Here is a 17,202-nt window from a genome sequence, read left to right on the forward strand (position 1 = left end):
ATCCATTCGGGCACTACAGCGAGGTTCTGGGAGGACTCATGGCAACAACTTCCAAAACTAGCCACCCTTTTCTACAAGCCACTTTGGCAGGCATATTCGCAACACGCCGATCGAATCCTAGTACAACAATTCTGGCAGCCTCATACAAGCCATGACTTCAGAATCTGGAAACCAGGCATCACTTGGCAACCTGATTGGCAAGGGGAAACATATACAGATATAGAACAGGAACTAAATCACAGGAAAATCAAATGCTCACACCTAGAGGATAAACTGAGATGGGGTCACACGCCTAAAGGTATGTTCACAACCAAGGAAGCTCACCAGCTTCGCTACTCCGCCTCCCAAACAGATAAAGATCCACTCTGGGATAGGGTTTGGCAACCAGGCATATGGCCTAAGATCTCCATTTTTCTCTGGCTGCTAAGCAAAAGACGCATACTCACCTGGGACAACCTGCAAAAAAGAGGATTCATTGGTCCATCTCGTTGCCCCAACTGCAATATACACCCTGAATCCATCAGGCATCTAATGGAGACATGTCCGCTTGCAACCCAACTATGGGAACAAATTGACCACTGTAACACGAGATCAAAACATCGATAGGGAGACATCACATAAACCATTCGCACATGGACAAAGCATCCCTTCAAAAGCCCATTATTGAACACACTGTGGAATATAACACCGGGCTTCCTCTACTGGATCCTCTGGAAGGAAAGAAACAACCGTATCTTCAATAATAGCAGTAGGACAATTGATGCCTTATGGCTCCTCTTGAAACAAAATCTTCAAGAAACTTTAGCAATTCGTAGCTGGCATGATACGGACATACCAGACACTCCTCAGGAAAGTCTTATCTTGAAAGCCTGGAATCTGGACTTATCCTTTCTTGCCCAGATCAAAGCCCATCCCATATCTAGTTCTTCCTCGCCCCTCAATTGGTCCCCTCCTACTTTCAACTCCTTCAAATTAAACTTTGATGGGGCTGCCAAGGGCAATCCCAGACCCACAGGATATGGTGGAATCTTCAGGAACAATCTAGGCGCTGCTCTATTCATCTATCACAGTTCGATCGACAAAGATACCAATAACGCGGCTGAGATGGAAGGTCTCTGGCAAGGGATATGTATTGCAGAACAAAAAAATTACTACCCCTTAGAAGTAGATGGAGACTCTCTTATTCTAATCAATGCAGCGACCAGAATCCAAGCGGGCACCTCTGCAGCTAAGATAGCTACTAGTTGGAGATTACTTAGCAGACTGGAACAACTGGAGGAAAAGCTGAGACATCCACAAAGCATAACCTTCAAGCATGTAAGACGGAGAGCCAATCAAGTTGCGGACAGGCTAGCCAATCAAGGTGTAAACCAGCAACTTCCCCAATTTTCAGGTACCCTCGATGAAATAGATGATCAACAGCTTAATCAAGATTGCACTTCCTTGGTGCATCAAGATCACTCACCCCCGGATGTGGGTGATTAAATGTTCGAAGGACATTCGGGCGGCGTTTCATGTGGGCATCTATCAGCTCGCATACGCCATGAGTAAGTTCACTTGGGAAGGGGAATGGGCCTGCATAACCACATTAATGCGGCCATTATGGTGTTCATCTGCCATCATTATCGCCGTGTCTTACTGCTCCTTAAACACTCATCACATTCCAACTCAAATGCATTCTGCCGTCGAGGTTTCACTTGCAGTTCTGGGCGTTTCTCTACATCCCATTGCAAGGGTTCACAACACTGTTAGTGTGTAGAGATTGTATGGTTATTGGGAGGTTCTGCAATTACCCAGCGCACAACAAGCCAACATGCGGTGCGAAAGAGTCAGGCTACTGAGCAGAAGGGGGGGCTCTGGTGGTTGAGCTGTCTCGCAGTGCTCCTCCGACACTCTGGAACCTGAACGTCGAAGTCCTCCGTCAATGAGGAGTGGCAGAGGAAGGGGTCGCGGTAGATCACGAGAGGTGATAAGTGAGCTTGCCGCTCACTAGATAGCGTGGTATCGCTTCCCTTGCTCGTTCGACAACGCCATTTTTATTATTTCTGTCTCCATTCAAAAGCTTGAAGACAACAACAATTTGGGAGAAGCCCAAGCTGTTGAACCTGTGAAGCAGAGAATTGCAAACCCGGAGGAGCACCTGCGCTCAGTCTCGGAGGATGCTTCGTCGCCAATTCTGGCAAACCCCGCTGGCCCAGGTGTGTCCGTGCATGGCGATCCCACCGACTTAGTTGCTCCTCATTCGGACTCGGAGGACCTTCTTCGGTACGGGTGTCTAGTTGTTGAGGAGCCCTATACCACAGATGATGACTAGCCTAGCTTATTCTGGTTTTGTTGCTATGTTTTGGCTCCGGTTCTTGCAAGTTAATGTGTCGTTTCTACATATATCAGCTGTTTCTGTCTGTCTCTGGGCAGGGTCTGTCCATGTTTCTGTCAGTCTCAGGGCGCTGTCTGTCAAAATGTACTGGTCTGGTCACTATGGAAAACTGTAATGTGTCGGAGAACTGCACTGATCTTATGTGTTTTTGTAAAATGCCATCGTCAGGCTGAACTTTCAAGGCCACTGCCTCGCTGTAAATTTTTGTATCCATAATAGAATTAGTCTTATTGAGAAAAAAAAAGTAAGGGATTATTGCACTTTGTATAATAGATATGTTTTTATATCATGATTGAATCGGTATAGGCATTAACTATTTAATTGTTGGAATATCTCCAACTATAGTAAATAGGTGGGATGAAACTTCTAAGTATGGAAGTAGTATTATGATCAATCAATTGAGTAGTAAAACATGTCTCATGAGTATTTGTATAATGATTGTGTGAATTTTATTCCATGATGCTTTGTATATTAAACAAAATAGAAGTTAATGTACATATAGTAAATCACTTAGATAGAGAAACACCAGGAAGTATATACCTATATATGTATGTAAGGAAAAACGTGTATAATTGCTTTTTTGGATCTGTTAAAAAAATAGTAATAGCAAGAAAAATGATGAATAGCACATAATAGATAATTGAATGGAAAATTACAAATATTTGGAATTTTTTGTAATAAGAAAAGGAAAAAAACTAGTTTTAAATTCTATATAGTAAGCTAGTTGCATGTTGAATGATGAAAAGGGATCACTAGACATGTTTTGGCCAAAATTGTTCAAATATTTACATAGGGGTTTATTAAGGAAACATGTATAAATTCTTGTATTTTAATTATCTTCTATCGTGTAATAACTATATATATTGATGGAACTCTTTGAATGTTGTATATTAGATGAAATTTAATCCCTAGATATATTGTTAGTGTTGTAAGGTTTGTTTAACTTGCACTAAATACTTTTGATTATATATAAATTACAATACTGTAGGACATATGTGTGTTATTGGATAACTATAATAGGCTACCTAGAAGCAAGGAAAATTTGAAGGATGGAAAATTTTCTTGAAGTTTAAAAACATTGGCGAATCTCACTATTCCCTAATATACAAATTATAAAATGTTTATTGATATATTTGTAAAATTATTCAAATTTATAATGATTTTATATATAGTCTCTATATAATGTTGGTGATTTTTAAGGTAAAATAATTTTATATTCTAAAATTTGGGTGAATCATCTTTTATAAAAATTGGAAATTGGCGAATCTTTTTTGTGGAAAAATCATGGAAAATTAGCCCACTGGGCGAACATTAGCCCCTAAAATTTTCCATGCCTAGAAGGTAGGCTAGACAATTTCTGGGATCCAAGAGAACTCAAAAACTAGTGGTATGTAGGCTCTATAGAAGTATAAAGTGTAACAAATAAAATTCTATGCGTAAGGCAAAATGGCTATGCCTAAGTAACCTACAACTAAGAAGAGAGAATGTAAGTCTTACATAATCCATCATGTAAAATAAAGAAATCTACAATTTTCTAGTTGGAAATCCAAAGTATGTTGTATATTAATATATATAAAAATTTATGATACAAAAATATAGAGAATTTAATTAAGAAAAAAATGGGTAGATTGTATAAATACTGATATATTGGGTACATAATACCAAAATCATATATATATAGACCAAACTCAAGTCCATATTCATTAAAATGGTAGATTTGAGCATGAAAAAACTTAGACTAGATAATGAGACATAAGAACTTAATGAAGTATGTGAATGACCAAATATCCATAGCTACATTTGGCCATTACAATCATCATGCAACCCTACATCATGGAATGCGCAAATGCTATGTGAATAGAGACACGTTGAGGAAATAGCTTCCTAAAACAATATGCGAAATTGACCCTTAAATGAACAATATATGCTTAGTTAATTCGGAACTGATCAAGTGTTCTTAACCTAGAAAATGAAATCAAATGACTTGTCATGGAATTACCTTTGGGGGATGGGGGTTGTCCCAAAACTATTGTAACATCCAAGACATGTCTAAACCCAAAAAGGAAAAATTCATAGTTAGTATTGTCACAAGTGCACTTAAATATTAATGCTGAGTATCCAACTATAGCTAGGAAGAGACCAAACTATGCACATTTATAAGGAATTGTTCCATACTTGATGTTAAGTGACATAGAACCAAGCTAAGTCGACGTTTATCTGCGAGGAGAAGAGCCTTGGGTGTACATATCTACAAGCAAAAAAATCCATAAAGTAGCCATAGAAAAACAAAAATATAAGAGACTTAGACACAAATTGGGGCTTTGCAACTCATATCACCAAAATTTTGGTAACACAAAAATGAATTTCCAATAAAGGGCATTGAACACCAAGTAAGGGTGATATCTCCACGACCTACCATATAAATGATAAGGACTCCTCTTTCCACTAGAGGAAGTGGGTACCCAAAAACACAGAGGGTGTCAGTTAGAAACCCTTGCTGGAGGAGAGTAAATAAATAATCCTTTTACAAGATGGGTTTAATAACTGAAAGAAATATTTTCGTAGAGAGAACAAACCTGAAGGAACAAGAAAAAACCCTAAATTAGCTGGGGTATGTGTAGGAATGGATACCCTAGAAATTTAACATTTGGGACTCAACACACATGTGAAACTTTGAAAGGACGAACAACCTATGTTTCCATAGAAAATTGATCAGTATGTGAACATAATGTGTGTCCAAAAAATATTAACACAAGTGAAGGTATTTTAACTAAGATTACTTGTTATCAGTGAAAAGAAGAATGATTCTAACAAAGGCATCAATTATTTTCTATATCGTGGCATGAAAGCCATTTCCCTGAAAGAAAAAAAAATGTTTATAGGCCAAGATTGTAGCGTCGAAACTATCACCTTAAATGTAGAGGTGGTAGCTACCATGAAAATGAGATGGTGAAAGGGGTAGAAACTCTACCCAAAGCACCAAGAAATTTTTCCCAATGTCCGATCATCACAATAAATCTTAGTTGCCCAGCGTTATCATTTCATGTGGCCAGTGAAATGTAAAATGTGATGGGAGTGCACATAGGCAGGAGCCATCCATCTTCACATGGGTAGGCAAGGTAAAACATAATGGGAATATGAATAGTTAGGGACCATTGGTCATGGAGGATGCCCGCTTAGTTTAACATGTGAGGTAGATATATAGTCTAATAAACTATCGAGTCTAAAGTGGTGCTCTCGAAATGATTCCTATAGTTAGGAGGTAGTTTTAAAACTTATTTTAACTCTAATGTCTAGGAGTACCAATGTAGTTGTAGACTTGTAGTCAAAATAAAGAGCACAATTAAGAACCTTGGAATAGCTTTGTAGTCAAATTTTTGTTGGATCCACAAGTTTAAGGCTTGTAACCAATCCCTTATTTTTTATAAATCTCTTTCCTTGTATACCGATAGCATTCTTAGAATGAGTTAAGGGATCATGGCAAAGAATTAGCATTGTGGAAACATAGCAAATAAGTATGAGGAACAAAAAAGAGAAGTGTGTGATTATAATGGTAATTACACTAGTCAAACAAGTATATCAATATGTGAAGATATTTAAGTATATCAATATGTGAAGATACAAGCTAGGAGGAAGTAAAAAATGAATAAAAGGAACAATTTTTTTTGCGTGTGTGTAAATTTAGGTACATTAAATCTCTGCAACAATGGGGGAACATTATCAGATTTATGGGTGAGGTCCACCATGGAAAGCCATCATGTCATGTGTGAAATTCCAAAAGTTAAATATCAAAAAGATGAATTCATAAGTTATGACCCTAGAGTGGCATGCTAAAGTCGAGTTTAGTTGGGTATTTTATATGTTTTTTTTCTAGTATGAAAGAGTGTAAACATGTTTTTTTTTTTTTAAAGATATTGTTTAATCTAAATGTAATATTTTTCTTAGGATTCAAAATTTATTAATTAAAATATATTTTAAATAATGAAAAATTATAGTTTAAAAATAAATTGAATAATTTAATTTAACTAATTAATATATATATTTTTAAATTATATATCTATATATATATATATATTCCAAAAAAAACAAACATTTCAAACAAGATGAACCTTGAACCTGGAACACCCCCAAAAAAGCAAAAAAAAACCAAAAGATGACAAAACATTCTTAATAATATTAAAGATGATAAATGTTTAATTACATTTGTAATAATATCAAAGATGATAAATGTTTAGTTTTTGTTGTTATGAGCATAAAGGAAAAAAATATGTTGTTAAAACCCGATAAACAAATAAGTTTTAGAAAAAATGGAATGCGAAATAAAATATGTTAAAATTTTATAATTAAGAAAACCCAAAATGTCAAACAACTATTTTGGGTAAAAAAAATTGAATGTAGAGTACCACATTTTGAAATGCGATTAAAAATTACCATTAAAAAAGGTATAACTCCATAAGGTTCTTGTTAAGTAGATAATTGTGCTCAATCCTAAGGTGATAATTGGTATTATCATTGGATTTCCTTTATGAAAATCCTCTTGAGATGAGAATATTTTCATTACTGGAAAATTTAAAGGGAGATTTAGAAAGACAATAGCACTACAACACAAAGGGGGTTTTAAGATAATATTTAAGACAATTTTTGAGTAAATTGTCTTAACTTGAGACAAAAGAAAACTTGTGTATTGTCTCAAATATTGTCTTTAAGCGGATGTCTCAAATTAAATTGTTTTAAAAATAAATTGTCTTAAAATATTGTCTCTATAAAGACAATATATAACACAAACCTTTTTGTCTCCCCATAGACAATTTCATTTTCATTTTTGTCTCTCTAGAGACAATAGTTGGGATTAAAGACATATTGTCTTTAAGGAGACAATGTCTTTGATCCTAACTATTGTCTCTCTAGAGACAATAAAAAATTACATTCAAAGACAATACAACATCACTTTTGTCTCTTTAGAGACAATATAAAATAATGAATCTAGAAAATATCTTGCCATTGAAATAAACCAACATTAAAAGTATTTAATTAAAAATAAACTACAATATCATTGATTAATTCATATTAGGACACAGTGGAATCGAACCACCAACCTCTTGCTTATAAAGTAGGTACTCTTCCATTGAGCTAGCATCCTTTAAAGATTCACAATAAAAATGGCAATAAAAATAATAGCTATTAAAAACAATTTGGGTAAACAAAATAATAATACAATTAAAATTCACTTAGAGGAAATTTCAACTCAAAAATAACCACCTAAGAAAAAATAAAGAAATTAATAAAATAATGTCGTGTAGACAATTTTTTAATATTTCATTTTTATTATTTTACTTTTACCAAAATTACCCAAATAAATGTCACCTTTATGAAAATAACTCTATATATATTTTATATTTAAATTAGTTTATTAACAGTAGATTTAATAAAATTTGGTAATTCAAAATTTGATATATTGTTTCAAATTTGTTATATAAAATTCCTAAATATAAGGAATGAATTTAGTCATTGATAAAAAATGATTAAAATTAGTAACATTTGTTTTAACAATATTTCTTTTTTTAATATAAAAACAAATATGCACAAAAAATAACATCATCAAATAAAATTTTCCAAATATTTGAATTGAAAATATTTTATTATCAAAAATTGCTTGTCTTTTCACATTTTTTTAACTAATAGCTAATAAACAAGTTAATTTTTTTTAAGATAGTCATCACAAACCCTCTCCCCGGTTTTTGCCATATGTAATGAGGCTAATTGAGATTCCTTTTGTGGTGCAATATGAGGGGCTCTTACATTATATAACCAGTTATATTAATATATATTTATATCATGTTATATGTATAATTTTAAATTCTTATTATTGAGAATAAGTTTACATGATTAAAACAACAATTAAGTTTTACAAATAATAATACTTATCTAAATTAATAATAATTCGATCCTAATTTCCACAAATTCAAAAGTTGAACGATTTTGTTGAAAAGACAATAAAATATATTATGGGTTTCCAAGGATTTTTGCATAATCATACAACATTGTACTATGTATAACCTTTGGACTAGTATAATTCCATGGATACTTCAAATCACCTCCACCAATTAGGCACAACCTTTCCATTTCTGAAAAATACTCAAAATTTTCTTCCATGACAAGGTAGTAGGTGTGTGTGCAACAACAATCTTGTTTCTTTCTTTCTATAGACAATCCCCAAGATGCACAATCACACAATCATCACCTTTTGTCCTGTTTGTAGTAATTTTCGATAGATTCTCTTGCTAGTCATTAAGCATACCACTTATATAGTGCTGGTTTGATTGCTTCATCCCAATAACTATGCCAAAATATAATTAAGTAGAAAATGCCATTTCGTTTGTAGAAAAAATTCATGTGGTTTTCTTACTAAAAGAAGACACAATCTTTGAAGAGGTCATGCAATGGTTGTACTACAGTATGACCATATGTGGACTCCTATATCCCTATGTCCTTCAATTGAATCCTTCAATTGAATTTCGAGGTCTTGAGGAGGAACAATTATTACCTTCTCTTGCACTTTTAATGGCAGAGGTGAAAGGTTTGAAGGGGAATTTGAGGGGATCCATAGGGGTATCCAAGTCCATTTCCTGCTAGAGAGTCCCTTTGAAAGTTTCTCATATTCCTCTTATTTTGGTTCAAAATTCCTTGAAAAGCGGTAAATCTTGAAAAAAAAAATATTAAAATGAAAAGCGGTAAATCTCTTTAAAAGAATATCATATTCCTCTGATTCTGGTTCAAATTTCCTTGCTTCCTTCGTGTAGAATCTAGAATAGTGAAGTGTCATAGAATATAGCCAAGTGCTGTAGAATCACCTGTACTTTGAAAATTATAAAGTGAGAGAAGCATCATAAATTTTGAAATCTTAAAAAACAATGAAAAGATGTAAATCTTGAAAACAAATCTTAAAAGGAAATGAGGTAAATATCTTAAACAAATTCTCATATTCCTAAGATTCTAGTTCAAAAGTCCTTGCTTCCTCTATGTAGAATACAGAATAGCCAAGTGTCGTAGAATCCATAATAGCCAAGTGAGAGAAGCATCATAAATTTTGAAATCTTGAAAAAAATTCTTAAAATGAAAAGCGGTAAATCTCTTAAAATAATTTCTCATATTCCCTTGATTCTAGTTCAAAATTCCTTGCTTCCTTCGTGTAGAATAGCCTAGTGCCCTAGAATCACCTGTAATTTGAAAATTATAAAGTGAGAGAAGCATCATAAATTTTGAAATCCTAAAAAACAGTAAAAAATTGTAAATCTTGAAAAAAAAAAAAACTGAAAAAGAAAAGCCTCAAATCTCTTAAAAAAAATTCTCATATTCAAAATTCCTTGCTTCCTCTGTATAGAATTCAGAATAGCCAAGTGCTTTGAAAACTATAAAGTGAGAGAAGCATCATAAATTTCGAAATCTTAAAAAACCTTGAAAAGCTGTAAATTTTGAAAAAAATGGAAATGGAAGTTTTTGAAAAAAGATAAATAATTAAAATTTTAAAAATATTACTAATTTTATGAATTATGTATCTAGATATTTGTGGATAGAAAAATATATTATTAATAAATTTCTAAAACATACAAAGAAAGAAAGACTATCAAAATTAAATGTAAAGTCTCAATAAATGGAAATTGAAAGTGATAGTTTTGAACAAAGATAATATTTAAAATATTTTTAATTTTATGAATTATGTTTCTAAATGTTTTTGTATAGAAAAATATATTATTAATATTAGATGAGTTAGAAATTTTAATTTTTTTTCTCTAATTAATAATCAACCCATGATTTACCCTTCCTTAAAGATTAATTTTATTTGATAAATATTTAAAATTTTAAAAATACTACTAATTTTATGAATTATATTTCTAAATATTTGTAGATAGAAAAATATATTATTAATATTATATAAAATATTATATTATTAATAAATTTCTAAAACACAAAAAGAAAGAAAGAAAGAGTATCAAAATTAAATGTAAAATCTCAATAAATGGAAATGGAAAGTGGTAGTTTTCGTGAAAAAAACATAATATTTAAAATATTTCTAATTTTATGAATTATGTTTCTAAATGTTTGTGCATAGAAAAATATATTATTAATATTAGATGAGCTAGAAATTTTAAAATTTTTTCTCTAATTAATAATCAACCCATGATTAACCCTTCTTTAAATATTAATTTTATTTTTAATATGTAATATAGGTTTATGCCATTTTGGAACCATTCATGTTTAAGGTAGGTAAACCATATTATTAAAAAAATTCACCTATACCCAAATTAGATAATTAAAATTTTCCATGTCATATTAGGTACCTGTATCTCTTTTTAATTTTAAAAGATTTTGATTGGATTACATATTATGACATGGAAATTCAATGTTAAGTTTTTAAAATCAAATTTCCTCTAATGAAAATAAAATATCAATAACTCGTAATTTTGATTAATTTTAGTTCATTTATAATTACAATACAATTTTGAATTAAATAGTTAAAATAAAAATACATCCAAATTAAAATCACAACTGAAATTATATCAAAATCACTCTCAAAATAAATTAAAAAAATCACTTTACAAAGTTGTCACAAATCTTAGTAAATTTAAAATGATACTTTTGAATGGAATGGTTGAAAACACAATAGCTAGATTTACATTAAAGTCAGACCCAAAATAAAAAACAATAAAATCCATTGCAACACAAATACGCCAATAACTTTGCAATTTTGAGAGATTTTAAATTTCATAATTTCGGTGTATCTTTATTTTATATATATATATATATATATACCATGTTACACCCCCTCAAAACTGCTATCTAGATTATTGTAACATGATATGACAATAATATTAATCCCCACATTCAAATGGTGTTCTTAGATATATATTCATCCAAGTAGATGGAAAACCAAGATTTCTAGGTTTGTATACTTGTTTTTTTTAGCAGTTCAGCCATTTCTGCCTGTTTTTTAGACAAAAAGATCCATTAATGATTAGTACATAGATTTTATGATAATAAAACAACCAATTGCCTAAAGAAAGAAGTACATCCTATGGATATTTATATCAATTATAGGTTTGTCCACAATACCTGTTTTTTCGTAATTCCTTGTTCTCTTCTTTGAGTTATGTTACTTCAGCTTCCAATTCAATAGTATATGCCTACAAACAAGGAAAAGTTTTAAAAGATTAATATTCCTAGATAAAAATCTAGCAGCAAATACCAGGTTTGTCAAATTGAGGGTTCTATCAAAATGTTTGCCCAAACATAGTTGGGTCGTTAAAATAGAGACAAGCATCACAAAACTGATATCAATCAGCAAAACACAATGGTTATAGAAAAATCCTTTCATAATGCTTCTCCAAAAATAGTTTATCGATCAGAACCGACATTCTTACAAAATAAGACAAACAGAGTACTATGTTCAGCTAAGAGATCAAGGACAATTTACTTACCTTAAGTTTAGAAGGGTTGACCTTTGAGGACAAGCTGACAAGACTTATTCAAAACCAAGCACATGAGGTATCTTACCTTCATTACAAGGTTTGGCATAATGTTACCCTCTAGCTTAGTTAAGACCTTTCAGACAAGCACACAACCAAAACCCTCTTTCCTACAACTTTGTTTCTTCCTTCTGGAGTGTCCAGGTGACCAAGAATACCATTAGGAGGGTTGGGATAATCTTACCTTCTACCTTAGGTAAGACATAGATGATTGGGTAGGAAGACCCCTCTCTCCTACAACTTTGTTGCATCCTTTTTGGAGCACCCCAGGTCACCAGGACAATTATGAGCAAAATCAAAGGCAAACAAACCATGATATCAAATATTTGTATGCTGCAAGCATGGACCTCCCAACCCATAGTAAAAATATGAGGACCTAAGAAGCACGGAGTGAACCATTAGTTTTGCGATCTCAAAATCCAACCAAAAATAGGTAGGTCACTTGTGCATGCAGTCCATTAGAACTGTCTTATACTTTACTCTTCAATCCTAATATCTTCACTAATACATAGGTAGGTACCTTAATCCAGAGAATGGATCTTAACATAGACCTATATGTACTAAGATTGAAACAAATTACACAAACACTATTTTTACCCCTAATTTATGTAAAGCACAAAATATTATTTTTAGCAGAAAATTCAAAAAATTTATGAAGAAAGACATAGTTCAGATTTCTATAGAAGACTCAGTGTCTAAAAAATTCAAAATTTGACAAATGAAAACTATGCTTCTAATTTTTTACCAACATAGATACTCAATTGCAATGAATCAGAGCATAACCTACAGTGTACACACAGTTCTTCAATACCTGTCTCACAGGAAAAATTGTAAAATACATGATAGGAGAGCTTGCGCATGGACACAATTTCAAAAAATATAAACAATCACCTGGAACAAGTGCAAGATAGTTTTTTCATGAACAAAAAAAAATAGTACTGGGATTCTGGAAACTCCTCGCACATAACAAATAATAGAAAATAAGAAAATAAATATAATGCTTAACTTATCTTTTAGGAAATAATAAGGTTTGTAATTGAGTTTGAGTTTGAGTTAGGATTGTAATCTAATGCACTGAAAAAATACAAGAGCGAGTTTCAAGGGCGGGTTATGGTACCAAAGCCAACAATTTGGGCCAAGACAGATCAGTTTCAAGATCAAAGACTGAATGTAGGCCACATGTAGATTAGACTCATTGTAACGGTCCAAAAATATCTAATTAACATTAAATTTAAAGAAGAGTGGCACTTACCTAGCCAAATAAACATGTAATTAATTAACTAAATTCAAAATTAATGAATAATACAAATAAATAATAATAATATAAATAATAAATCATAAAATAATAAATAATAAAAACAATACATAATACATAATTCAACATAACTTCGGGACGAAGTTCCTCAAAGGGGGAGAGTATGTAATATCCCTTCCCTTAATAATACATAATAAATAATATAAGAAAAATAATAATATAATAATATAATAATAAATAATAAATAATAAAAATAATAAATAATACAAAGAAATAATAATAATATAAATAATAAATAATAAATCACTTAATAATAAAAAATAAAAATAATAAATCATAAATAATAAATGATATTTAAAAATATACAAGAAAATAAATAAAAATAATAAAAAATAAAAATAGTAATAACTGTACTAAAACTCTAAATCAAAATAAATAGAAATAAAACATGAAAACTATCAAAAAGAAGGAAATAAAACAAGAAAGCTAAAAATCAAAAGAAAAGTAAAGAAATAAAACAAGAAAGCTAAAAATCAAAAGAAAGTTGCATGTAGACACATGGAGTGTGTGCATGTGGTCCCCCTTCCAATGTTTTGTTCTATTTAATAGATGGTGAGGAAGATGGAATGCAAGAATACCTCCCATCTTCCTCACCATCTATTAAATAGAACAAAACATTGGAAGGGGAACCACATGCACACACTCCATGTGCCTACATGCAACTTTCTTTTGATTTTTAGCTTTCTTGTTTTATTTCTTTACTTTTGTTTTGATTTTTAGCTTTCTTGTTTTATTTCCTTCTTTTTGATAGTTTTCTTGTTTTATTTCTATTTATTCTGATTTAGAGTTTTAGTATAGTTATTACTATTTTTATTTTTTATTATTTTTATTTATTTTCTTGTATATTTTTAAATATCATTTATTATTTATGATTTATTATTTTTATTATTTATTATTAAGTGATTTATTATTTATTATTTATATTATTATTATTTATTTGTATTATTTATTATTTATTATTTATTATTATATTATTATATTATTATTTTTATTATATTATTTATTATGTATTATTAAGGGAAGGGATATTACATACTCTCCCCCTTTAAGGAACTTCGTCCCGAAGTTATGTTGAATTATGTATTATGTATTGTTTTTATTATTTATTATTTTATTTACTTCCTGTTTCCAACACCCTCTGCTGAACTAGTATAACCAGCAGGCATCGAAAGTCCCCAACACCCCGGCAAATCTCAAGGAATCTCTGTCCTTTTTCCCACTTTCGGCACCAGGCTAAGCCTGACCCGATCTGTATCCTAGTCCAAGGCTGGCCCCAAGGCTCGCGCCTGACTCAGACCTCATCTTCCCCAAGGCAGGCATCCGGTCCGGTACTCAATGACCCCGAGCATTTGGCAAGGCTGGCCCACTCCCTCCACAACTACTAAGGTGCACAGCTCCAGGCATCGAAGTCCTTTACATCCCTTCCAGACTTCGGCATCCCAATCCAATAACAGGCACCAAGCCTAGAACATCAGGCACTTGGCCTCCTCAAGATGGTCCCATAGCTCTTCTAGAGCTATCCATCAAGAGCTATACACAAGACAAAGGAACCACTGGCATATGTAGTGTTGATTGAGTTTTCCTCAGCCCATATGATGTTACTTATTCTCCCTCGTGCGTATGGGCTCACACAAGATCATCAAATAAACCGGCCCTCTTGGCCCATTTGTGGAGTCCTGTGAATCATCACACCTCAACATGCAACCAATGCATTAGCTATACCATCATAGTATCATAGAAAATAATCCACATGCCAAGTCTTGCATGTCATCATGTAACATTCATCATTGTTAATCGTAACATTATGAATAATAACGAACTACATGCTCATGCATGTCATAAATTTTTACGGAAGTATCACATGCTTCACCTCATGAAATACCATCATAAGTTATAACATCAACATATTCACAATAAAAATATATCATCACTTCACATAATAAATGAACCACATGTCAATAAACCTCATATTATAGCATCATAATTCCTATGCCACATTATGCATATCATATCCATCATGAGTTTTCAACATTAAATACCTATCGTCACGTAGTAAATGAATATGTCAATTTACCTTGACATAACATCATAAGTATACATCATCACTATTGTAACCAGTATATAAATATGAACCACGTGGGCATGATCACCCTCATACCATCATATTATGAAACATCATCAATACTTATCAAATATAGAATAATACTCTATAAGAATTCTTATCATGATTCATTAGAAAATGAATTTCATTTACTTTACAAACATTCAACTATGAACTAAGATTATTCAACATCCATATAGGATTTATGTTATCTCATTAATGTTATTAGTGTGATGTTTTCATCAAGACACCAATTAGTTTGTTTTTTTAATAATCATTTCCACTTCTTTCAACTAAGAAGTTGACCATTTACACCATAGGTATAATTATCTAAATACATTGTTAAATTTCACATGAGCCTCATCACCTTGAGTCTTAATCTCTCATCATATTTTCTTCCTTCCCCAAGGAAATTCTGGTGAAATTGATTGTTAAGATATTACTAGTTATACAATCATTATTTAAATCATCTATCTCAAAATTAAAATCCCTTGGTTTTACATCCATTTACCCCTTTGTTTTACCGATTCCAATATCGCTATATGCAATTGCATATAAACATTTTTTCATCATGATTTAATTTTATATCATGCTTAATTTACTTGCAAGGATTTGTTAATCCATGTTGACTTTTTTTAACAATCAACACTTCATCCACAGAAATATTTTCTGATCTCGTCGAGTTCATAAAGTTCGTATCTCAATACCACTTGATTGCTTTCTCATAAATTCAGTTTCATCAAGTTGGGAAAAAGACTCTTTCTTATTAAATAGTATCATTATTTTAGATTTTGAAACAGTTGGAAACACTACTACCATCATTGTCCACGAGAAACTTAAATGTGGAAACGACCTCGTTATGGAAAGTCTTACTCATGAAACAATGAGTCAAGTACAATCTCTATTAATTGACTTTCACTTATTTTGTCACTATGTACATAATCTTTCTCAAGGTATCCGTCTAAAATTTCTAGCAACATTCCTTCCTATATCTTCCTCGTTTATTATCATTTGGTCATCATACAACTTCACACCTTCACATTTTTAAAATATGTAGATCATCATTATGACCATTATCAATGGTGTTTCTAGCGCTACTCATTAATACCTTTAAAAAAACTTTCTTCTTGATAGAACATCCCTTCATTTTCTCCTATCCGATATTCATAGATATATTTTTCTTTTTCTCCTTGTTTTGATTTCCTACTATTCCATGTCTATTGGCTTCAAAAATGGAAGTTTCTTCACTTCCTTCTATTTTATTAAATTGACTTGAATTTCTCACCTCCAATCATTGTGGTTTTTCCTCTTCTCGTATAGCACTGATATACCTGGGAAATGTTGTTACTATTTCCAACTTGGGTAAGACTTGATAAATAAATTCATTAAGACAGTTACCAAGTGTAATCCACTTATCTTTTCCTGTTTTAAGACATCAACATAATAAAATCTCCTTATGATACGTCTTGTTATCGATAATTCATTCATATAGTTAGTCACCTGTGAAAAACTTTACAATGTAGCTCTCCCATTGTTATAGATGTTGTTATGCACACAACTTATCTTCTCCAATCATTCTATTTATCATACCTTACAGGTTCCTTAAAATAACCTTCATTATTACCCTGATTTTTCAAGTTCATTAGTTGATTGCCAATATTTTCTTCTTTATGTGCATCATCCTTAGATAGACCTTATAGTGATACCGTAGAGTACCAAGTCATGATTATACCAACTCTTCCATTATGTTCTAAAATCGGTTGTTTCTTCTTATTGATTTCTTACACTTGCTGTGATACTTCTTCTCTACAATCCAAGTTGGTCATAATCACATGAACTATACTTAGCAAGTTTCTCCTTTCCATTTCTCTTTCAACATCTTTAT

General features: G+C 31.7%; 1 pseudogene; it reads left to right on the plus strand.

The window, feature by feature from the left end:
- The first annotated feature begins 1,543 nt into the window (after window positions 1-1,543).
- The window catches only part of LOC149252350 (cytochrome P450 97B1, chloroplastic-like), a 48,219-nt pseudogene continuing 32,560 nt past the window's right edge, over window positions 1,544-17,202 (plus strand).

The sequence above is a fragment of the Pinus tabuliformis genome, chromosome 7 (assembly GCF_031772625.1).
Source record: "Pinus tabuliformis cultivar Carrire ecotype Pingquan chromosome 7, CPIR1, whole genome shotgun sequence".
Taxonomy (NCBI): Eukaryota; Viridiplantae; Streptophyta; class Pinopsida; order Pinales; family Pinaceae; genus Pinus; species Pinus tabuliformis.